General features: G+C 37.3%; 1 long non-coding RNA gene across 1 annotated transcript in view; it reads right to left on the bottom strand.

The window, feature by feature from the left end:
- The window catches only part of LOC106985823 (uncharacterized), a 66,383-nt gene that overhangs the window by 37,328 nt on the left and 2,962 nt on the right, over nucleotides 1-26,093 (bottom strand). The window contains exons 3-7 of the long non-coding RNA XR_008299237.1: nucleotides 15,867-15,988; nucleotides 15,591-15,734; nucleotides 15,056-15,411; nucleotides 8,142-8,246; nucleotides 3,703-3,781 (exon numbers count right to left, since the gene is read on the bottom strand). This is a non-coding gene — a long non-coding RNA (uncharacterized LOC106985823). The remainder of the gene's footprint in view (nucleotides 1-3,702; nucleotides 3,782-8,141; nucleotides 8,247-15,055; nucleotides 15,412-15,590; nucleotides 15,735-15,866; nucleotides 15,989-26,093) is intronic.

The raw sequence follows: 26,093 nt of genomic DNA, 5'->3' as shown, positions 1-26,093 counted from the left end.
GGGTTCAACGCCATAGAGAAGTCCTGATTAAGAATAACATGGCAGGGGGGAATGTGGGTGGCTCATCGGTTAAGTGACCGATTTCAGCTCAGGTCATGATTTCATGGTTTGTGGGTTCGAGCCCTGCGCTGGGCTCTGTGCTGACAGCTTGGAGTCCGGAACCTGCTTCAGAGTCTGTGTCTCCCTGTCTGCCCCTTCTCCACTCGTGCTCTCTATCTGTCTCAAAAATAAATAAATGTTAAAAAAATTTTTTAAAAAAGAATAGCATGGCAGGAACTCAATAAATAAATTGTTCATTCAACTTCATTTTCTCTTCATTGTATCAAATTAGAAGAATGAGATCAGAAAATTAGAACTGTAAACGTACGATGTCAACAGTATCAAAGTTGAGAGTTTCCTTTTGAAGCACTTGCCAACTATTGTTTGTGGCCTTTACCTTGATGGAACTGAGGTTTATCTTACAGATACTCAACCATGTGAAAGTTCCCAGAGTTATATGCTGTATGATCGGCTTCCTGTTGTTTTGTCTACTCTCCTGAAAATTCTTGCATCCTGGTTCAGACCTAACATCCCTACATGGTGGAACTATGTCTAAGGCTACATTTCTCTAACCTCTACTTTTTTCCATGGTAATTGGCCCCAGAAGAAATAAGATCTTGTGTTATCGTCAGAGTAACTTTGCAATGGCTGACAGAGTGATATCAGAACTCCATAGACAAATCTTCCCTTCGTGGGCAGTTTTACCCCTAATGAGTATCTACTCAGTACAATTAGTCATTTCAGTACCCTATATTTTAGAACTATTCATATGTTGGTTTATAAATAGCTGGCATAGAAAAGTGGTTTTGGTTTAATAATGCCCTCTACTTTTGATGACACTAAGTACCCTGTTATTCCTAGGAAAATAAATAATAATATACCTCTTACAAAATGCTAATCCCAGTCCATTATTATTAGTTCATTCAATGGGATAGGGTTGAGACAACGTGACACTTAAGTAAAAGCATGAGTGGTAATTATACTTTAAGATGTCCCATAATTAAAATAAAACCTTTATAAAAGAGAACATTTTCCATAGTTAGTTTACAACGTCTCTTGCAAGTTGTTCACTATGTCCATTTTTGCATCTCAAGTAATAAAAGCTATGGGACAATATTGTGTATCATCAATGCCTAACCACAATTACAATTGACATGTTGCTTTTACTTTCCTTCTTTATAAAAAAAGGTCCATGTACGGGAGCATAGCACTTGGGGCTACTGATACATCGTGATGGGCGGGCTGCAGAACACAGATATGGCAATCTGCTTGGCTGACTTTTGCTACACACTGGGGATCGTGGACTAGGTCTCAGCAGGTTGAGAGCTGTGCATCCATGCACTGCAGAGGGCTCTGATTACAGCAGGTAGGTGGCTTGAGTGACGGAGAACTTCAGAGAGGTGGGAGTCCAACATAAAGTGATGTGTGATTTACTGGAGTTTGTGGGGACACACGCTATAATTGTATGCTTGGTATAATGTCTGATTGTTGTGTCTTTCATACCCTTGGGAGGTCAGTCCCCCATGTAAGTGATAACCCACTGGAGCTTTTGTTGTGAGCGCAATTGAAACATCTGAAATGAATAGCAACTGATTAATTGAAGCCGGTTACATTTTTGGAAAACAAATCAAAGTGATTTGCATGAATCACAATTTGTTACATAATACATTTTGAGGGCACAAATTACCTTTTTAAAGCCTAAGACACATATATACCCACTGGCACAAACAGAAATATAATAAACTGGGCTATAACCACATAATTCACATTGAATACTGGATGCCAAACCTTATGTGAAACAAATGATTTTCCAATAAACTACTCAGGCAGAGCCATATCTGTTCTAAAATTTCAATTGACTATTATTTATACTACCAATAATTCTTCACAATTGTTAACCATGGGACGATGGAACAATTTGTTTTACATATTAGTTTGGGGGGTTTGTGTATTCCCAAGTTGGGAACTGATTTGTAGTCATGTCCCAGAAGATATGGTAAATAAATAGGAAGTCAGAGAGAAGTACTTGGATGGAGGAAACTTCTAGAGTGAAATCATTTCCTTTTTCTAGTTTCGAATAAAAACTGTAGTAAAAATAGTGTTGTCAGCATTAAAGGCAAATATCATCATAATATGTTTTCCTGAATTTAATATTTGCAGTATATTGTAAGAACAGTTTTCTTTAATATCTTTCTTAGACTTATCTGTGTCATTCACATTATTAAAAGCTAGACTATGCAAATATTAATAAAAATAAAAACTGAATTTCAACCCTTATCGGTAACCACTTTTATTTAGCATATATGTGTATGTGTGTATATATGTACACACAGCACACACATATATACACACATACACATATATATGAAATATTCTTAGGAAAATACATAAAATACACAAAAACACATACAAAATGGGACTGTACCATATATGTCACTTTATAATCTGCTTTTAAAAAATTTTTTATTCTGGAGAGAGAGAGAGAGCACACGGAGCAGGGAGAAAAGCAGAGGCAGAGACAGAATCTTAAGTAGTCTCCACACTCAACACAGAGCTCAACACAGGGCTTGGTCCCATGACCCTGGGATCAAGACCTAAGCTGAAATCAAGAGTTAGACACTCAACTGACTGAGCGACCCAGGCACCCCAATCTGCTTTTTTTATACAATAAAGACACCAAACATTTTTCTGTCAATAAATCTATATCTATACCATCATGGAATATAATTTACTTAACCAAACACTTAACATCATAAATTCATTTTACTATAATAAGCAAAATATCAAAGAACATCCAGATACATAAATCTAAATACACTTGTTTGATGATTTTGTTGACATCAATTCCTAGATGTGGACTTATGGAATCAGAATGTTATGTAGATTTTGAATGCTTTGGCTCATATTGTAAAATCACCTCTCAATAAACTTGTATTAGAAGTTGCGGTATACACACACACACACACACACACACACACACACACACTGGTATAGTATTCAGCCATAAAAAACAATAAAGTTTTGCCATTTGCAACAACAACATGGATGGAACGAGAGAGTATAATGCTAAGTGAAATAAACCAGAAAAAGACCTATACCATATGATTTCACTCATATGTGGAATTTAAGAAACAAAACAGATGAACATAGGGGGAAAAAAGAGAGAGGCCAACCAAGAAACAGACTCTTAACTATAGAGAACAAACCGAGGGCTGCTGGAGGGGAAATGGGTGAGGGGATGAGTTAAATGGCTGATGGGTATTAAGGAGGGCACTTGTGATAAGCACTGGGTGTTGTATGTCAGTGATTAATCACTCAACCCTACACCTGGAACTAATATTACACTGTATGTTAACTAACTCAATTTTAAATAAAAACTTGGAAGAAAAAAAATGATTCTTTGGTTTTCTTGTCTAATGACTCCTAACTACAAATGTAAATATCCTTTAACATACGTAGGTCCCTTTCTTACTTTTCTCCCCCCACCTCTTTTTTTCCTTTCATTTATCCATTTCTTTAGAAAAATGAAGAGCAAAGCATCTTTTTGTTTTTCTTAAGTGCAAAAGCTTCCTTCATTTAACAGAAATTTACTAAATTTAATGATAAATTTAAATAATTTCTAACCTTTGCATTAATCCACCTCCAGAAGAAAGGACCACTCACCTTCAGAATTTTGGGATTCCATGTTGTCATTTCTATGCCTGTCATTTTGCTCCTGTTAGTGTCCATTAAGAACATTTTCCTAGGGAAAGTCAATGGATAGGCTGTAAATTATATTTCATTTTTTTCAGAAGGAAATGCATTTACTGTAAACATCCCAAATCTAGTTTTTGTCTACAGAGGCCACCAATTACTAATAAGTTGAGAATAGAATGATCCATAGTCTTGTCCTCAATTCACTAGTTCTTATTAATTATAGGTGCATCACCAGAACAGCAGCATGTATTCCAAAAGATATTTGTTTGACCATCACTCAAACTTTTAATCTCTATTTTTAAATGCATTTGATCCATTTTTGACAAAGATATATATTTTTAAATTTACTGAATTAAGAGATTTGAAAGGAAACCAAAATATTCCAACAAAAATACTTTTCTTAAGTGAAAGTTAGAATTTGGGGAATTTCTAATAAAAATATTAGAAAGTCAGAGATATCCCCCCTCAAAAGTGGCTACATAATATGAGCTAGAAAAAGCACATTGATAAGTTCCTATCTTTTTCCTTCTTTCTTGATTATTTTTTAATTTTAATTTTAGTTTCTATACATTATTATAGTTTCAGGTGTACAATATAGTGATTCAAAATTTCCATACAACACTTAGTGCTCATCGCAACAAGTACACTCTTTAATCCCTATCACCTCTTTCATCCATTTCCCCCACCCACCTCTCCTCTGGTAATCATTAGTTTGTCCTGTATAATTAAGAGTCTGTTTCTTGGTTTCTCTCTCTCTCTTTTCCCCTTAGCTCATTTGTTTTGTTTCTTAAATTCCACATATTAGTGAAATCGTATGGTTTTTGCCTTTCTCTGACTGACTTATTTCACTATTATACTCTAGCTCCATCTATGTTGTTGCAAATGACAAGACTTCATTTTTTTTTTTATGGCTGAATACTCTTCCATTGTATATACATACTATGTCTTCTTTATCCATTCACCAATCTATGGAGACTTGGGCTGCTTTCATATCCTGGCTAGTGTAAATAACGATGCTATAAATATAAGTGTGCATGATGTATCCTTTTGAATTAGTTTTTTGTGTTTTCTTTAGTTATTTTAATACCATGATATTTCATGATAGGCATAGTAGCATCGATGATTTTTTTGGCATTGATGCTTTTTAATGAGGATTTAAAGGTTTTTATGCATATAATTCTAATATATAATCATTATCATTGGTAATATTTTTTCTAGCCAAATGTCTTTCCAATGTAATGATGTAAACACCATTAGGTATATGTAATGTGTAAACACATTAGGAAAATAAGTTTCATTGAATTAGGGTAACTCAAGGCAAAATTGTGAACTAAGTGGGATTTATCCTAAGTATTTTCTTTCTTTCTTTATCTCTTTCTTTATCTCTTTCTTTCTTTATCTTTCTTTCTTTACCTCTTTCTTTCTTCCTTTCTTTCTTTCTTTCTTCTTTCCCTCTTTATTTCCTTTTTTTTAAAAAAAAAAAAAGAGAGAGAAAGAGAAAGAGAATGAGCAGGGGAGGGGCAGAGAAAGAGGGAGAGAGAGAATCTTAAGCAAACTCCATGCCCAGTGTGGATGCTGCCACGGGGCTCGATCTCACCACTGTGAGATCATGAACTGAGCTGAAATCAAGAGTTGGATGCTTAACCAACTGAGCCACCCAGGTGCCCCTATCCTAGGTATTTTCTTAACTCAATTTTTCTCATTTGAAAAATTGTTGAATGTACATAATATTCTAATCATTGTGATAGGAATAAAAGAATAAGGTATTTCTCTAATCTTAAACAGTTCTCAGTTACCCAGGAAAAGTGAAAGAAAAGTGGCCTGGGTTAAAGAGACCTCTGTAAGGACAGAACTTGTGCAGAGATGGAATGCAGGGAAGAAAATGAATTTCAAGGATTCTGGTGGAATTTTTTATTCTTTTCACTGAATCTACTAACTCCAGGGACACAAGTCCATGTAGGTTCCCCTTTCATGGTGGATGAGGATCAGGACTTTACCATTTTCTTCTCCCTCTTCACAAGAAGTCTCTCCATTGTGGAAGGACACTAACACCTTTGTGTGAATATTTGACATTGGCTTAGAAGATACTGTACACGCTATCTTTCCTCTTCCCAAAGAGGCAGTGCCCAATGGAACAAATCTTTAATGGCAGAATTTCAGGCAACAGCAGCAACAACTTGTTCTGGAGATGTTTTGGGATCTTTCAAACTGTTCAGCATAGACAGCCATTTATTCTGGCCACAAATAAGCCTCACTGTAAGTTCTAAATGAAAGTATCTTAATAGAAAGCTTTTCTGAAGAAAAAAAAGATAATATCCAATTGTGAGTGATAACTATGCCATGTGCAAGAATTTATTGTAATATTATTTGGAAATCTCAGTACAACTATAGCCCTCCACTAGTTGTTTACCTTGCTAAGTACAGATAAAAACCACTGACTTTGGTGATTCTCTGGGTAATATATATCCTGAGACACACTTGTGACAGTCAAGACAATAGAGTAACAGCTGGAGTGATTTAAGGCTGGAGTTCCTGACCCGTGAACTGTGGGCTGGCTGGCATGTGTCTTTCTTAACACACCTATAAGTTAAGATGCTTCCTGTTGTAGGTCATAGGGTCTGGTGCCAACAGATCTTCTGGTCCTGGCTTAGGCTTGTTTTACACATTATTGGGAATTAAACTTGTTGGTACCAGTTCCATCTTTTCCATTAGATGCTCATTAATAAAACTCTAGATGCTCATTATTCATCACATCATAACATACTGGATGACAGTTAATTCACCTAAAGTTTTCACATTTGATAACTTCTTCATTCATGCTAATTGGGTTACTTGGAACTTTCCATCAATCATGGCATCTCATGTTTTGGCTCTTCTGAAAGAACCCATTTGTGAGACATATATTATACCCCAGACATACGCAAGCAAAATTAAGTGTAGCATCTAATTTCAACTATAATTCATGTCTGCTTTGATTGAGTGGAGGGCACAACTTAGCCCCTCGACAGATTCTTTCTCAAAAGAGGAAAATAAGGCTAAGAGGCATTGCCTTTACCTCAGCCCACTTTACTCAAAATTCCATGGATTCATAGTGGCATGGGAAAAGATTTACATTCAAGGAGACTTTGAAGGAATATTTGCTGCAGGGAGCAGTGTGGGGAAAATGCTGAAGGTTCTGAGCATTTGGGGAACTGAGCTCTGATATGTTGCTTTAGGTAGCATTACGATTTTGTTCCTTGTGTTCCTCGTCTATAAGCCCCAACAGGTACAACTGATGTTCTCTTTGGATCACTCCAGCTCTTTAATATGATCAAAGTCTGTGGGTGGGAATTCTTGAGGTCTGAGGAAATGTGATGTTGATTTTCTCTACCTTGCTACAAATAGTTCCCCTTTCCATTCACCCACACTCTCCCTTTTAGAGAAACGCTTTGCTCTTTTATTCAAAGCAACTGATTTCTCATTCTAACTTTCATCTGAAATTCATGCTCTGTGTCTTTTCTTGTGACGTTATTGAAAAAACAAAACACGGTAGGCTTGAAAAAAGTAAGAATGTTGGTGGTGTACATTTTGCTTTTCTTCTATTTGCTATTATCAGCAATGCTTACCACTTTGATACAGCATATTCCAATAAAAGAGAAACTCAGCAGAGGACATAGGCTCAGGCCATCTTTGTCCACGACGCATGGTGAGTCATCTTAGCACAATGTGATTGGCTTACAACTACAGCAGTGTCTGCTCACTGGGCCGAATCAGCAGTCATCCGACTGGTTCGGGTATCTTCAAGGTCAAGTAAATAAGCCATTCCTACAGCTCCAAATTTCTCCTTATGCCAACATGCTGCCAGGAGACTAAGTAGGTCACAATCGGACCAGATAATAATTCATTTCAGGTTTCCAGGTTGCTAAGAGCCCCAGCGGCTTTCCTATGTATGGCCCACATTCTCTTCAATCTTGCTCAGCTATTTCCCTTCTGAGGTCTTGCTCTCAGATCTGCATATATTTACATGTTTTAGCCTGTAAGCTTTTTAGCTACAAATTATATAAAATAGAGGTCAGCCCTCTGCCAATATAATTTTTTCCCCCATTTGCTTACTCTAAAAAATAAATAAAAACATGAATGGGAAGAATAAAGAAGTGAAGTCTTTCTATAGAGGTCTTTTAACTCTGACAGTCAAGACCACTGTTGTTTTAATAAATACTACTATCCAGAGTGCTGCATTTTATCTCCGACTTCCAAAGTGCTTTGCTCCAAGCTGATGTTTTACCTACTGTAAATAGAGGGGAAATGGTACTCCTCAAAAGTTAAAAGACTTATGATCCCTCCCAAGGAGGCCGGATCTTAAGACAATTTATAGACTTGGAAAAAATCTTCCGGACAGTCTTAATTAAGTCACCAGTAGTATGTACTGGAATTTGGCCATTCTCGGCTTAGTTTTGTTCGTAAAGTTGCGATTAGTAAAAAATCATTGGGTCAGGCCTTTCCGCTTTGCAAGGTCATTGTGGTTCTTCACCCTGAAATCATATTTCTAGAATGAGTTTTTCTTTTGAACTTATGTTTGCTTTCATATTTTAATCTGTTTCTTAAGCGTTACTGCTATTTAATTTTCAACCTCCTTCAACATTTCTCAAACTTTCCAAGCACTTTTGGTTTTGTTTCCTTTTTAAAGCATACTATCAAAATATTGTTCATGGGTTTGGGAATAAAGAAGAAATACTACTAATTTATAAATTTGGCTATATTCCATCTCTTATACTTATGTGCTGCTGGCCTAAATGACACATCCGTGTACATTAGAAGAAGCTCTTCTTTCCTTAAAACATTTTCTTATTGTCAGAACATGAGTTCTCATAAGTAAAGGAATCTACAGTGACTATGAATGGTTCTCCCTGGAGGTGGTCAACGCACAGTCTGTACCACTGTACGCAGGAGACATGAAGAGTCTTTAACTTTACCTAAACATTGTTGCCCTAATCATTGCTGTATACTTTCACTGAGGGAATACCATCTTTATAGATAGACTCTGACTGCTGAAACTTGAAGCTGAACTGGAAGTTCAATGGAGATAGTGTTGCACCAATGATTAAAATGGTTGTTAGCTGTGGTAAGAAAAATGGCTCCTTCTCTTAGGATTGTAATGCAAAGCTCCTTTATCCACAGAACAACACCAGAGGCATGAAACCAATCTTTTCTGAAGAGATTGCCTCCAGAAAAAACAAAACTCTGATGTTAAACAGAGAAGTCTGTAACATAAATCATGCACTGTAGTGCATGATTATTGGGCACATTATAATCTGCGTATGTACAGTATTTTAAAATACATCTGATCATTAATAAATCATCTACGCGTAATGACATATGGATATCAGAAAAATGGTTCTCTGAGTGCTGTTAAAAACTGCAGAGTAGAATATTGGCGTGTTTCCAAGACTCGATTCACATGCTCTTTCCAAAATCTAAACAACAATGGATCAAATGTTTACCTGGATTAATGGTTTAAGGTAAATTCTCAGAAGACCATAATGCAAGTTAAAGATTATGATCTACATTTAATGCCATTTTAGCGATAGCCTATTAAATGTTCATCTTTTACTTTCTGAACAAAGTATACAAATGGAACCCCATTGCCTAGACTAGAGGGTAAAGTCCAAACTCTTTTGCAAGGCATGCAACAGAAGTTCCCTGGCCAAGTTTACTGTCTAGGCTTTTGTTGGTGTACGTGGATGGGTGAGGGGCTTGGACTCTTTCCTGAGTAGGGGCCTTCAGCGTCTGTCCCATGATCATGGGTAAAAGGACAAAAGGGAGCTAACATTTGTGTCTCAGATGAAGGTGTGCTCCGGGATAGATGCAGTGCTTCAGAACTGGATCTGAAGGGAAATGTCTGCCATGGAGATGAGGTTAAATGAAGAGTGTGGTGCTGGGGGCAGCACCTGAAGAAATTTCTGAAGAATGAAACAGTTTGTGGGTAGCGTGCATTTATGTTTTTGGACCCTTAGCTTTCTTCAGCTCTTTCTTCAATAATTCAAACATTCACTACATTCCAGTTGTAACAATGATTACTTTTCCCTCTACTTTGAAAGTTTTTCCCATACCTTCCTCCTTTCGAATATGTTCTTTAAAAACCAACTCAAGCCTCTACTTCTTTTTCTTTCTCTGGACCTCATGCAAACTTTGATAGTAGCATGTATCCTAAGACATTGTGATTATTTATTTGAAGCCTATTTCTTCTTACAGACTATTAGCTCACTGAGGTCAGGGCAATATTTTCTTTAATTTTTCTCTCCATGGATGGAAACTAAGGTACTTTCAGTAGTTTGTGGAATAAAGAAAGAAAAATTATTACTGAGATTTATATCCTGCTCTTACACATACAAAATAGTCCCCTTCACATCATCAAGCCCCAGGTATTTATAAGCACTTTTCAGGTGCCAACGACTCATATTTGTAGGTGTTCGGGGGTGGGGGGGTGGGATTCAATGGCTTGTATATGAGACAAAGGCTTTATTATTGATGAATTTACAATGCAGTTTGAGAATCAAGATATATATATATATATATATATATATATATATATATATATACATACATACTTATGAAATCAGCAGGAAAAATACAAGGTAGAGTAAAACATATGCTGGCTTCTTTGTTACAGACCAAGCTCATCATGAGTAAATACCTCAAATGAGGAATATATGTATGGTTTGAAATAACTCCTTCTAGGAACTCCCTTACTATTAAAGCCTTTCTCGTGGAGTAGACAAAGAAATGAAAGATCCTCGTCATGAAAGAAGAACTTTGTCATGTTAACGCTGGAATGAGGGTTTGAGTACTTGACAAGATGGAAGTTGAAGTCACTTACAACCCTGAGGTTCCTCATCACTATGCAGCAATAACCCCATTGGGATGAATGGAGACATTGCTTCAGGAAGAGGGAGAACACGATAAGGTCTGTCTGAGAAAATGTTTCAGTTACCAGGATCTGAGGCTCCTGAAGAACAAGCTACTGGACAGTGGGACTGCCTTCTGATTTCCTCTCCTTTCATTTTGTTTGGGACAGTAGTGTTAGAAAACTTTCTATAAGATGAAGTTTTCCAAACATACTCTTTTCTTCTTAATGTTCATGATAGCCTCGGGGCTATTTTCATTCTTCCTCTTCTCAAATGGATTGTGTAAACAAACATTCCACTCGTTCTTACCAGGAAGGCTAAATTGCTAACCAGAAATCCCACAGCCTTCAGCAAGCCGTTGCTAAGCGGTGTCACTAGGACAGAGCGCTTTAGTCATTATTTTGTAGCTAATGTAAACCCATATGAAAATCAATTTGTTTCTATAACCACCTAGAGATATGCTAACTTAGCCCAATAGTGGGTTTTTGTTTTGTTTTGCTCACGGATACTTTCCAAGAAGGTTAGCCTAAAAGGCTGGGAGTGGGGGTGGGAGAGCATTATGCAGTCATAGCATTGGGACACCTATCATTTTCTTTTGACTTCTATTTCACAGAAATAAGGGCTGAGAAAGCCAGCACATGACGAAAGAGCACTTTCTAAGGCAAACATTTTAGTTCAGCATCATATGGCATCACTCAGATCCAATGCCATTTGCTGAAATGGTGTGTGTACTTACAGTTCTTCCTAAGTATGGTAATTAAAGAGGGAAGAGCCATTTACTTCTTTCCTTTGATTTTTAAAGTTGAATTTTTATTGTGTGAGCAGAAAAATGAGAAAATATATGAGCAACATTTTTTCCCCTTCTTTCCTTTTGTACTCTCTCCAGTATTTAGCCCAGCCATTTACTTCATTTCCAGATTATCAGTACACATAAACCCATTAAGGAAATATGCCTGAAGCAAACACATACCATACAGACTTAAACAAAAATGCAAATGCAGTTTAGAGACTTGGTTAGCCAATAAATTACAACCTGTTTTGACAAAGAAATTTATGGTTTTGTTAAAATACCCTTATATATATCCTTATATACACTCTGACTCTTGTTGATGGATATTTCTCCAGAATGTCATTTTCTGTCAAAGCTCTCTTTAGCCAGTAATTATTGCTGACAACAATCTAGGCCCTGGCACTGTTTAGGTCACCTCTGGCTGCTAAGAGGAGCAATCTAGACCCCAGCGCACTACAGTTAAATTAAATTATCATAGAGATGCAATATATGCTGCCACACTACCCTAGCCGTGCACCCCGAATTGAAAAAAGATTGATGGACTACAGGAATGAATCAACAAATAACTACGTGGGTGGTACCCTAAGATATTTACTTCTGCAAACATTGATATAGATAAATGGAATGTGGCTTAAAGATCGTGTTCTCCTGAAAAAGAAAGGGTAGTTTGTTTGTTTTCCACTATAACTATCAGCTATCAAGTGATAATGACAATGTGTTCATGTTTCCCATATATGGGTCCATATATTTGGTGTAAGACTCCCCTCCATGTAACTAACATTAAGTCCTATGTAACGCTGTATGTCAACTATCCTTCAATAATAACTAAAAAAATCATCATAGGATAAGGTCATAGGCTCTGTGTGTTTGAGACTGACTGTCTCACTTTGGGAAAATGCTGCAGAAATGACCTATTGGGAAGGTGACCAAATAATACAAGCCTTTGCTTTACCCTGGAATATGGATCTGCATCTATGCAAAAGAAAGGACACAGTTGTAAAATACACTGGGATGTGTCTATAATTATAACCACTGTTTAATGTAATGAATTGTAAGAAGTAATTCCATGACGGCACTGATACTTTACTGTTGGGTAGATAAAACATAAAAATAACTTTAGTTTGGGAGACCAAAAACCAAATTAAAGAAGCTGCTTATTTAACATTTAACTCTTCACAGGCATATATAGTTTTCATGCAAGACTCAAAAGCAATGGGGTGTATAAGAAACAATCATTTCTTTTAAGAAGATCCAGAAGATGAGGCTGGCAAATGAAGCAATCAGAGAAAAATATAAAACAGGAAACTTTAGCCATATAAATCTCTGAAATATATGGACAACTATTTTGTGTTTATATTTGAGATTATTTCTAAGTCCTCAGATGATCAGGACATTTTAAGACACAGTAGAGTATGATATACATACTGTTTTCAAGAAATTCATCCAGATGGTAAAAGATGATAGGTAATGATAATCATAAAACTGGACTGCAAAAGTTCTTAAAAGCTTGGATAAATGAATTAAATCACACCATCCTGAAATAGGTGTGTATCTTGTAGAGGCAGTAAGAGAAGTATATATGTAAAGAGAATAAAGTGAGACATGCATAGATTTTCATTATGTGTTAGTCTTAACAGTGTGTTTCTCTATCTTTTCTGTTAAAAAATATAAGATCTGATATGATGATAAATTATAAAATGCTATGTATCGCCTCATCTCTATTTACATCCCTATTAGCATATAAATTTTTTGCTGTGGACAAATAAATCAAACATCAACAACAGATTTGTGTCAAAACAGCTTTATAAAAAGGGTGCTGGTACTTTTGGCTAATAAAAATAGCCACAGTTAACATTACCTCCAAAAGATATGACATCTTCATGCTCAACAATATCAGTTATTAATCACTTTTATCATTGAGAAAGAAAATCTTTTCAAGTGGAAAAATATATTGGAATAGAGTAGATTCGATATGAATGCCCTAAATTACTGGTGACCAACTCGTATACTTAATACAATTGAACTAAAAAGGGCTTCACCATTATCCAATCTAATTCCTTCATCTTACAGTTAAGAAAAATGAAGCCCATTCATTCACTCAACAAATATTTATTGAGCGTCCACCAAGTGCTAGTCATGTTCTGGGTGTTGGGGGATGGAGCTACGAACAAGATGCACGAGGGCCTTTCTCCAAGGAGTATGCAGGGCTGATTGGAAAGTCTTCTTTGAGGATGTAGTATTTAAGCTGATAGATGAATGATAAGAAGAAGCCAGTTGGCAAAGATGGAGAAGAGCATTCTAGGCAGAGGTACTAATTAATGAAAAGTTGTAGTGCATTAATAAGCCATGAATGAATGACAAACAGGGGAGGGGAAAAAGCTCATTGTGGTTTGTGCATAATGAAAAGAGGACCATAAAAGAAGAGAGAGAGATAGGCAGGGACAGGCATCATGCGAGCTTTGCAAGCCAGTGTAGAAAATTTGGATTTTTTTTTCTGATGCTAACTATTGGAAGGTTTTTAAATGGGAGGGTGATGTGGTATGATTATACAGTGAAAGGATAGGATGATTGTGGTGTGGAGAATGTATGAAGGAAGAAAAGAACAGAAGAAAAGTGACCAGATAGAATGCCACGGCAAGGCAGGCATGGTGGTTTAGGCCATGCTGGTAATAGTGGAGAAAGAATTGTTTACGTGTGAAATTTGTTTTGGAGCAGAATCATCAAGGCTAGATGAAAAATTGGATGCTGAGGGTAAACAAAATGTAGAAATCAAGGATGACACCTAGAATTTTAGCCTGAGTTGCTGAGGAGATGGTGGTGTTACTTATTGAATTGGGAAAGACAGAGGGAAGAGAGTCTTGGGCTTACTTTTGGTTCGGGGGTCATGGGTTTGATATGGCTAATAGATACCCATGTGGAAATGTCAGATAGGCAGTAAGGTGTTAAAAGTCTAGCTTATGGATGCTGTTTAAATCCACGTGACTGAGTGAATTCAACAAGCAGAAAGCATGTGTATACACAGAAGTGAGGGCCTAAGGTATGGTAGAGGATGAATACATAGATAGTAAAGCGGTCTGAAAAGGAGAACTAGTGTCCCACTGGGAAAAGTAGGAGATCATGATATTATGGAAGCCAGAAAAAATGTTTCAAGAAGATGGAAATTATTACTATGATAAATACTGCAGATAATCAGGTAACATATGACCAGAAAGGTAAGAATTGTCTTTGGCTACAAAGACAAATGTTGGTTTGTCCAAGACCACCCAGACAGAAAGTGCACAAAATTATTTGTGGTTTTCTGTTCCCCTCCACAAAAAGTAGAAGGCTGTGTCTTAACATTTGAGGACTTCTACATGTTAGCTGTATATTACTACTGCCCCCATATCATTGGGATATTGAATGAATAAGGTTTTATATTAGCTTACCTTTGATACTTTTATCAATTGAAGTTTTACATTGCATGCTCTCACAATTCAATATATGTTTCCTTCAAAGTATGAAAAGAACCCAAATGCCCACATCTGCTTTAAAGATGGGAATGATTGAAGCAAAGTAACAGTGGTAAGAATCTTCCACTGGTAGTTGTTATATACTAAGTAACTAATGAGATCTCAAAATATAAATTGTGATTCAGGGATTCTATTACCTCCTTTGGATTCAGGCAGAACAATTCTCTCAAAAAACATGTACTTCTGGAGCTCTCAGAGATAAATTGGGTATCTTTCGAAGGCAAAGAGGAGGCATACATGGGCTTGTTGTCTCCTGGAAGACTGCCAGAATCACTGAAGCCTAAAGAAGAGAGAATCTTACCTGCAATTTTCCTGTTCTATGCTAGTCAAAAATGATGAAAAACTGTCAGTGCTAAAAACATCAAAATGATTCAGAAAATCTCCATGTTAATTCTTATACTAAGGACAAGAGTAAAGTGAATATACTGTAGTTACTTTGTCAAAAATGCAGCTTCATCGAGAGATCTGAAAACACATCCGATTCTGGTGACACCTAGGAGAACCATCGCATACGCTTTAGGCTCCAAAACCTTAATATCTGTAATCTGATTTATGATAAATTTAGTTTTCTTGCAAAGACTTTTAAATTACTTACTTATTTTTAAAATATTGTATTCACTGCAGGTGTACAACATTGTGATCCAACAATCATCTGCATTAACAAGCACTCACCACGAGAAGTGTATTTAGTTTCAGATAGAACTAAGTAGCTCTCGGTCCCCATGGAAGTTTCTTCATTACTTATCCTTAAAATGGTTTACGATCCTTCAAATGGATTTAGATGAGGGTACGTATGTAAAGGTCTTTCCCCAACATCTGATATACAGTAAATGTGAAATAAATGGTAACTATTATTTTTAAACTTTTTATATTCTTATGGGAAGGCAGTCTCACTCAAGGTAAATTTCACATCACTAGAGAACAGGCGTAAACACAGATGGTCATTACCTCTGATGTTGTAGAGAGGAATTCATGCACTGGGTGGATAGTTTCTAAATCCCCTCCATTCAAATGTACAGTGATGTTATGACTTTGTCTTCTACTCAGTATCGTCACCACTGTCCTGTGAACTTGAGGAGAAGACAGAAAATTGAAGGCATGATTTGAAAACAATTCCTGAATCTCCCTTATTTAATAAAGTGTGGGTTTGAAAACAGGAACAAAGTAGCAGGTCCCATGTGCAGTGTCATTATCTACATACTCATAGAAGTCCCTCGCTAGTTATTTTCTTCTATGTGTTTTCAAACTTTTCTTCCTGGGCAACACTCTGTGATTATGATCCAGATACCAGATGTTTGAATCTGTGTTTTCTGTCTCCATTTTACATCTGGACAGACAGAGGGATGAGTCCATGGGCTGACACAGAGGGAGAAGGGCAGATGAGGGAAAAGGAGAGATGTAGTAAGTAAGAGCCGGAAGAGAAAAAATGGAAGTGAGGTCAAACTTGTGAAATAAGCTACTTCCAGAATTAGAATTAGCATGCATGGACCTCTAGTTCCATGGCTCCAAACTACCCTGGCTACTTTCTACATTTCAAAATACTAATTTACATTTCTCAAATTTAATTTACATTTGCATGACATTTAATGGGCGACTTGTACCAAATGACCATTTGACTGTGCAAGCACATAGGACTCATTCATACGTATATTGAGGTACATTTTCAAAGTTTTGAATAACACAAAGGATTTTCTGGAGGGTTGCCTACAGAGGTGAGAATAACAGACAGAGAACTAGCTTCGCCCTGGCAGGAAAGCAGCAATTCTAACCCAGTTGGTAAATGGCAAAATTGTAGCCTTCTGGGGGAGACCTGTTACAATATGCAGGTTCTCATCACCCTCATTTAGAAGCCTCTTGCTGCTGATGAATCAATAGGTACATGACAGAGAACGAGGCCCTGTGATGGGGAAAAAGGGTGATAATTTTTTCATATTTGTTTTGCAAGAGATAAAATGAAAGCCCGGAAAATGAGGGATTTGTGATCACTGAAGGCTAAAGTTGTTTGTTATCCTGAGATTAGACAGACATTTAAATATTAGCTTTCATACTCAGTATACCCAGATCCTTGAACTGGAAACCCTGGTTATATTTAGAGAGGAAGGGGTAATTTTCTCAGCATCTTTCACTGAATTGTTTGGAACAATAACAGAATGAGCCCCACTTTTGCCAGGTAGATGACTATTTATTTGGCTTTGTATGCTGGTAAAACAAACGTATGTGATTTAGAATACCAGCAGCCATCTGATCAGAACAATGTGGACCATGCACCAACCAGATTCTTTCCAGAAGGAATTTGGGGCAAATCTAATAAAATACCTATAATTCAGGGTCAACAGCCTTTTTTTGGGTTCTTCCTCCTCCCTTTCATCTTTGAGAAAAGAATGATGTACAGGCTGTATGATAGGTACAAAGAGATACAAAGCAGGATGTTGTGATTGAAATGGTAAACTATATTATAATAACTTGCAATAATGCATTATGCAGATTTGAAAAAATATATGTAATTTAAACCAAACATGTATGGTCAAAAATTGTATTGCTTGATAAAAACAGACTTTTCCCTTAAGTAATGAGTCTAGAGGATGTATTTACAGGGCTATCAAAACAATCAGCAACATCATAAGGCATAACATTTGTTTGCCTTCTCAGGAAAGTAACTGTGCAGGCTTATGGATCATCTAAATTAGACTTTACTATTTTGATGTCCTTGCCATTTGTTCTTTTAAATTTCCAGCCTAAGGGGTATATTCTCCTATCAATGTGCATGTGTAAGTCCCATTAAGGCTAATAGGAATTTGGTGCCTGAATCCAAAGAAAAATCTACCTCTAGGATGGCATTTTGCACATGTAACACACAAGAAAAATAACTTTAAAAAATCCATTTCTCTTTATCCAAAGTGCATAAAACAATTATATTAATTATAAGTACAACATAAAGTACTTGCTTGTGGAATTTTAGATCCATTTAATAAATTTGCAATTTTATGCAATTCTCTCACTCAAAATTGCTTTCCTCAGATATGCTTTACGTTGTCTCAGGCTTTGAAGAACCTCGTGACGGATAGAAACCAAGAGATATAGGAGAGGTGGGAGTACATTTCTCAACACGGTCTTCATTTATTTATATTCTGCGGCACACGCACTCATGATGTTTCAAACTTATTTCCACCAGATTCAAAATAAAACCTGGAACACAAAACAGCTTGCCCATATTTTCTTGTTTAAGGCTCTATCTCCTGAGCTTTCCTTTGTATCTCAGTTTCTAACCACGTAAGAAATTTTCAGGCAAGAGTAGGTATTCAAATGAGATGTTAATTTAAAAAATGGTTACCTCCTTCTGTTTATTTTGGTAGAAAGGAAATATTGGTTCTTGGAGTTGCATTAAAACCCAGATAAAAACCAGGTTTTATCTTTATACATCTTTCGGGAAAGAAAATTCTACCTCAAGAAATTTCTTTAACAAAGAGAACATTATTTCAGACTCTAACATTTCTGTCTGCCGATTATCATTAGTCATAAGCTAAGCCCTGCACTAAATGTCTAGTGAGCACAGATAATGTTCATTTTGTCTGGAAGACAGGTTGCCGCCTGTCAAGGAGCGATGGAATAAATGACAGGTTTTGACTCTGTGCCTTGCAGGCATATTAGGCTAAGAAATCGCCAACATGATGAAAAATTATTTTGTCAAAAATTTGTAGGTCACCCATCATTGTCTAATGTATTCTGTGATTAATTGCTAGCATAGATCAGCATTATGTCTTTCCAGTGAATCGCTTAATTGTTGCCTGCTTCATGCTCTTAATGTAATGATGAGGCATCTGCTCCTTTCGCATGTGCTTTTAAATGCCAGCTTTTGCATCCAGGTTACGGGGTTGGTAATACTCAACTTAAAGAACTAGTTCAAATTAAAACTTCGGGTCCGCCATCTCTTCTTGCTTTTTATGGGAGCGTGCGCGAAAGGCTGAGTGTTAGTGTTAATGTATGTAGATTTTATTTCTGATGAGTGATTATTTGACTGCTCATTTTACGAAGATTTATGGTGTGCTTTCTATCTCCTGACTGCAGTGCTACTCTTATCTTTAATAAAGGAGATGAGGACATTAATCAGCCATTGTCAGGGCTCCTGACTAAGACATTAAATGTACTGTATGGGATAGGTAAACACGCTCCAGATCCTTCTCTACTCCACTAGATCAGGCAAAAAAACACTCATTATATTTATCATAATTTCACATCTGCTGTTTTTGAAGCAATGTACCATGAGGCCATAAACTGTATTACAACTGTGCATAAATTCAACTGATTTGTGGCTGGAGTAACTAATTCCTAAAGTACATTTTAGAAAAACAAGCAGTGAGCCCTGAAATTGCAATTCCATAAAGGCACTAAATTACTGACTGCAGAATCAAAAATTTGCTTGATGTGATTCTGCAGTGACCATTTTATAAAAAGTGACAGTACGCCTGTGATTGAGTCAATAAAATAAGGACGAGTGAGCTGTACACTCACACAAGATTAAAGAGAAAGGGAATGACAGAGGACAGACTCATGGTGTACAAATAGGGAAAGCAGAATGTTTCCCCCAAAATGGCTTGAGGATGCAACTATTAATAGCAGCAGTATTGATTTGTCAGTAATCTTTTCATTATTTTGGAAGCGAAAGAAAAAAATTTAACGTCTCTCTTTTATTCATTTCACAGCATAATTGGGAACGTACACAATATTTAATGAAATGGATTTAGGAATAATTTTTAATTGTGGCATTAGTTATTGATTTAGGCACACCAAAATATTTTCCAAAATTACAATGGAAAATTATTTATGGGTTATTTTTCTTCTTGTTTTCTAGAGTGTGTATCCAAGCAATCTCTTTGTTAGGGCTTCCAGCCATGTTTGGATAGAAAATGTGTGTGTGTGTGTGTGTGTGTGTGTGTGTGTGTGTGTGTGTTTACGGATGGAGGAATGGAGTGTATATTTCCATGTGTGTTTTTACCTTTATGGGTGTATTCAACTTCGTTTTTTTTTTACAAACTTCCTCTGTACCTGAACTTGCTATAATGTCTTCTCCAAAAGAGAAAGGAGAATAGGGACTGATCTTTCATACAGGACAAGTAAAACCAGAAACACCATTGTTTTGGAAGGCAGAATACACTTGACATTTGTTAACATGCAAACCAAAGGCAGGCCTGACACTTGGAATCCTGAATAGAGGTGTGAGCCCACACATGAAACCTGCTAAGGGCGGCAACCATGTATATTCTACCGAATGTAGGATGTGATTATGTGATTATTTATTGACTGGAAAAAGCAATTTAAGAGAAAAATAAATGGAACTGGGCTTTCAATGCTTGGGTTTCTCAAGATATCCATCGCCTTCCCCCAATTATTTCATGCATTTCTTCTGCTGCTGAGGCTAGAAGTGCCACAGAGGTGCTTTCCTTTCATTTGACTATGATACATACACATTCTTTGTTTAATATTATGTGTCTGAAAGCTCTCTCTGGTCTATTGTGGGCAATTACTTGCTACCTAGGGCAAATTGTGGAGGGCATTTATACAGGACATATTTTAGGGTAATATAATCCCAATTGATTTTATTTGCAGAAGAATATATATGCCATATTTTGTCCCTTTCCATGACCACTCTTCGGGTCAACTTTTATAACCACAAATCTGAAGCTGGCACATGGAATACTGCTCTATTCTTTACTCATAATATCAAGTCAAAAATGGTTGTGTTCATAAGGCATTGCATAGTTTCTATCTAATGGTATCAATCTGTGCATCACAGAGCGTTTCTTTTCCTGACATTATTACTTTACTGAAATTAAGCTTGAAACAATCTGATGTCAGATACTGTATATCTACTTTTATTGCCAGCCTTTCTGAGCCCACCATATTGCCAGGACTGCATCTCATTTTAGATGGGTTTAACCAGATATATATTCTCAAGTTTATTGAGAGTTGGATAGATTACATTTCCCATTCTCAAAGAGCAGGCTGGTCCTTTCAGTGCATTTTATAGAACAAATGTAAATTCCCATGCTGCAGTTGACAAAAATTCATGGTTCTTTTCTTAGTGTCAAAAATAAATCCAGCATAGCATTGGAGATGAGTAAGTGTGGTAGAGTGGGGCAGGCTTCAGTTCACCCTTTCTGATTTAGCAGCAGTTCCGATGTACTTGAGAAATCTGTAAAAGTTCAATTATTATGGTCTAGGCAAAGAGATTTGCTCGCACAACAGAGCTACTGTACTTGAGAATGAATTGTAAGGACTCAATGAAATGAAAAGCACTTTCTGAGCACAGCAAACCCCTTCACTTCCCATCTCCTCTCCCTGCCTTCCTTTCCCCATCTACTTGTATCTTTTGCATGAAGCTTTTCTGAAGGCTTTCACTGTAATTAAAATAAAACACAAGCATAAAAGATTGCCAAATCGCTCCATTAAAATGCAATAAAAATTAGTCTTTTATTACTTTTGGGAATTTAGATATTTAGGAGGTTCGGGATAAGCAAAGAATAGCTATCAAATAAATTTATTAGCAGCTTGACTTGATCAGTTTGTCAAGATGGCTTACATATGTATGTCTTAGAAGGAAAGGCAGATTTGTATGAAAAGGTGTTTTATAGCTAAGGGTAAACCAAACATACTGAATCATGGAAAAAAATGCTCTCTCAAATTCCATGTACTTTATCAACACAACACACAGCTCAGATTGCAGACTGTCTGCTTAAATGCCAAGAGCATGTCCTTCTAAACAAACAGCATCTCTTTCTGTGTTTACATTCATTGATTTGATTCTTTTCTGGTCAAAGCGAGGAGTTGCCCCTAACTATCCATCAAAAATTGGTGTTGCTTTTAGGGGAAAAAAAATGAAGAAAAAAAAAATGAAGAGAATTCTGTGGAAAGAATGTAGCCTGACTACTACAAGAGTCAGTCCAGGTCTGTCTGCTCTTAACATTCTTCTTTTGTCATGTCCTTTTGCTGTCCCAAGGCTTGAGCAATTAGGGGATTGGTGCAACCGGGAGGAGTTAAGACCTGCATAATTCCCAGCAGGGGGTATGTGACCAGTCTTTCTTAAGGAGGAAGGTCTGGTTCCTTATAGTCCCATTTACTCTCATGTTTTTCCTAATTAGCAGATCATAAATAAGGTGGGATCTTGTGGAACCACCGGGTGTCAGTGAGGTAAGGACAGCCTTTGGCTACCAGGGGAAGACACATCTGGATACGCACACACACACACGCGCGCGCGCGCGTGCAAAACACATAAAACAATTATACAGATATGGTGTATTGTTATTACTTTATAATCATCCACATATCATATTCACAGTGTGATTGTAAAATAAATTAAAAATATAAAAGGAAAAATTATCTCAAGTTCATAAATTTGAATGAGAGGTAACCTTCTCAGTAGTGCAAAATAAAATTACAGATCCTAGTCACAAGACATTGTTGTGTCTTGTGAAAATTAATCATCGATGAACATATATTTGCCCTAATTGAGGACCATATCTTACATTCTCAAGGAAATTCAGATGATAAATATTTTTGGAGTATTCATTGTATACCAGGAACAATCCAAAGCACCACGAACTTGTCAAATCCCACCCGTGATCACACTACCCAAGGTGAAAATAATTAAAATCCAGGGTGAAATTGTTCTGTTTTAAAGCTATATATAAAAGAAGCTGTTATGACAGCACAATCAATGGAACTTTAAATTATACTAGTGTGGAAAGAAGCTATGAAATTAGTAGCAATACTTAAATATGCCATGGTTACATCCATTTGTTTATTCATTTACTCATTGAACAAATCTGTGTGAAACACTGATTATGTCCATCACTGGATTAGGCTCTGAAGCAGCAACAGTGACCCAGACTAAACCCATGCGTCTCCATTGCTCACAGGGAGGCTGGAATAAATATGCACCCAACCGATCATTTATGAGGGCAACTAAGCTGGGCCTGATGAGTCAGAGAAGGCCTCCTAGAGGAAATGACTCACATCATGAACAAAGAGCAGTTGGCCAAGTGAAGAATGGGGCCCAGAGACAGAGAGAGAGAGAGGTCCCTGAAAGAGGGTTTCCAGTTGAGGTAACAGGGTGTATGAAATCCAGGATGTGAGGGAGAGAATGGTCTACCCTAGGAAGTAGGAGTTCAGTCTCCCAGAAATGCAGGTTGAAGTTGGGAGGAGAGAGCAAACAGGTCATTCAGGGTCTCAAGAGCCAAGAATCTGGATATATTCCATAGGGCAATCAGAAACTTTCAAAGGACTTTATTTTATTTTTTTTAATGTTTATTTATTTTTGAGACAGAGACAGAGTGTGAGCAGGGGAGGGGAAGAGAGAGAGAGGGAGACACAGAATCTGAGCTGTCGGCACAGAGCCTGGTACGGGGCTTGAACCCACGAACTGTGAGATCATGACCTGAGCTGAAGTCGGACGCTCAACTGACTGAGCCACCCAGGCGGCTCTCAAAGGACTTTAAATAAGCAAGGAGATATAGTAGGATATTTATTTTAGAAAAACTACTTTATGGGATGCCTGGGTGGCTCGGTCAGTTAAGCATTTGACTTCTGCTCAGGTCATGATCTCACGGTTGGTGAGTTAGAACCCTGTGTAGGGCTCTGCGCCGATAGCTCAGAGCCTGGAGCCTGCTTCAGATTCTGTCTCCCTCTCTCTCTGCCCCTCCCCTGCTCACACTCTGTCTCTCTCTTTCTCAACAATAAATACACATTTAAAAAATGTAATAAAAAGAAAAATTATTTTGGTTGTAGTTGAGAGGAGGAGTCCCCAAATTCTTTTATTCTTTACCCCATCAGTAAAGCTTTTTTGGAGAACTTATTTCTAACATATGATACGAATATTTATTTCTTTATTTATAAATAATATACAGTTCCCACTGTGCTATTACATTTATTTTTAAAACATGCAAAATGGAAGATTTAATGGAATGAACTAATTTTGAAGTGCATTTTTAAAAGTTTTAAAACAATATTTCCTTTTTGAATCTCACCAGTGCCTCTGCTTTATTTTTTTTTTAGTTTTTTTTAATGTTTATTTATTTTTGACAGAGAGAGAGACAGAGCATGAGTAGGGGAGGGGCAGAGAGAGGGAGACACAGAATCCAAAGCAGGCTCCAGGCTCCGAGCTGTCAGCACAGAGCCCGATGCAGGGCTCAAACTCACAGACTGAGAGATCATGACCTGAGCCGAAGTAGGACGCTCAATCGATTGAGCCACCCAGGCGCCCCAACCAGTGCCTCTGCTTTAAAACTGTAGACGTTTGTTTTCATGCAGTGGGTGTTTAGTTTTGATATGTGTCACTGGTCATCACTGTAAGATTTTTATCATGTATCATTATTGCAGTAAGACCCCTGATAATCTTATTTAAAATTATAAGCCCTTCCTTGGCATTCCCCATCTCCTTTCCCTGCTTCTTTTGTCTCACGTTACCTTTGAATACTCTACATAATTTGTTTCTTTAGGTTATTATACACCTTCCCTTCTTCCCATGAGTGCAAGAATTTGTCTTTTTGTTCACCATCATCTCCTGGACCTAGAATAGTGCTCGATCCACTGGAGGTGCTCAGGAAATATTTGTCACGTGAACAGGGTGAAGGTCATTATTAGTAATTGTGAATGTATATCTAAATCTCAAATAGTCTTCCTGATAATTTAAAAACTTTTTTCCTGAATTTTTGTTAGGCCAATTTAGGCCATCATTATTTTTGTAGCATGAACAGTGAAGCACTCAATCAGGAGTCAGTGAAGGAGTTGCATGAGCTTACACGACCAGCTCTTCTGCAGGAATCTTTCCAAATCATGCGGCCATCCTTTGAGGATCCGTTTAGTGAAAATGAGACAACGTGATCTGGAAGCCCATCTAACTGGGGAGATACAAAGGATATGTACTGGGATAGGCTGGACCAGGCGAATGCACAAGGGATTGTGCATTGTTACCTCGCTCAGTCTATTCTTGTGCTGCAACTCATGTCTGAATGAGGTTGTCAGGGTCAAATTCTATATTGTTTCAATGATGATGAATTTTCTCATTTTTAGATAAAAATAAATATAAGTAGACTTTCTCATGTGTTCTCTCAGCTCACTGCCTCACCCTAAACACTTTGAAGACATCTAGGAAAGGGAATGAATTCCGGAGGGCCTGGCTGAGTGTAGCAGAGTGGTTAGGAAGTGATCCTGGCTTCCTTCCAGTCATCCAGCTTCACCTGAGGAAGTCCATGTGGACAGGCTCTGAGGTTTTCAGCTTGGAAAGATTCAACTGTTTTTGGGAAATATATTTTCTGCTATGCCTATTTTTTAAAATTTTTTTTGAATGCCAATTTATTTTTGAGACAAAGAGAGACACAGCATGAGCAGGGGAGGGGCAGAGAGAGAAGAAGACACAGAATCTGAAGCAGGCTCCAGATTTTAATGTTGTCGGCATTACTGAGCTGTCCGCACAGAGCCCGACACGGCGCTCAAACTCAGGAACTGCAAGATCATGACCTAAGCTGAAGTCCAACACTTAACTGACTGAGTCACCCAGGCGCCTCTGCTATGCCTATTTTTCAAAAAAATTGAACAAACTGAGGCCAACTCCTCCCCTCCCATATTATACCATATTGTCAATGGGTGAAACACCAAGACATGAAATGATAGTAATATGATATGATAGATATGATAGTAATCATTTTTAGGATTGCCTGTTGTTAACTGTCTCTGCTTAACTGAAAACAGAACCCAAATAAGTAGACTGAAGCTATAGTTAGGGCCCAGTTATGTGTATGGGGATTTACTGATAGTGACTATTTTAAAGTTAGAATGTGGGTGTTGTTTTAAGTTTATTTATTTTGAGAGAGAGAGAGATGAAGAGCAGCGAGAGAGGGAGAGAAAGAACCCCAAGCAGGCTCCACCCTGTCAGTGCAGAGCCGGATGCGGGACTCAAACTCACGAACCATGAGATCACGACCTGAGCCGAAATCAAGAGCCAGATGCTTAACCAACTGAGCCACCCAAGTGCCCCTAGAATGTGTTTTTAATAACTCCCATGCCCATATTTGTGATCTGTGAAGAATGATACCTGGTGTCCTGCTTAGCACAGCATTTCGTCGGGTCCTTTCAGGAATTTGAGTCAAGGAGAAACTGATTTTGTCGTATTAAAAGTTGTAC

The sequence above is a fragment of the Acinonyx jubatus genome, chromosome B3, assembly GCF_027475565.1.
Source record: "Acinonyx jubatus isolate Ajub_Pintada_27869175 chromosome B3, VMU_Ajub_asm_v1.0, whole genome shotgun sequence".
NCBI classification, from domain to species: domain Eukaryota; kingdom Metazoa; phylum Chordata; class Mammalia; order Carnivora; family Felidae; genus Acinonyx; species Acinonyx jubatus.
Note: the sequence above shows the minus strand (reverse complement) of the source record. Positions and strands in the feature narration are given on the sequence as shown.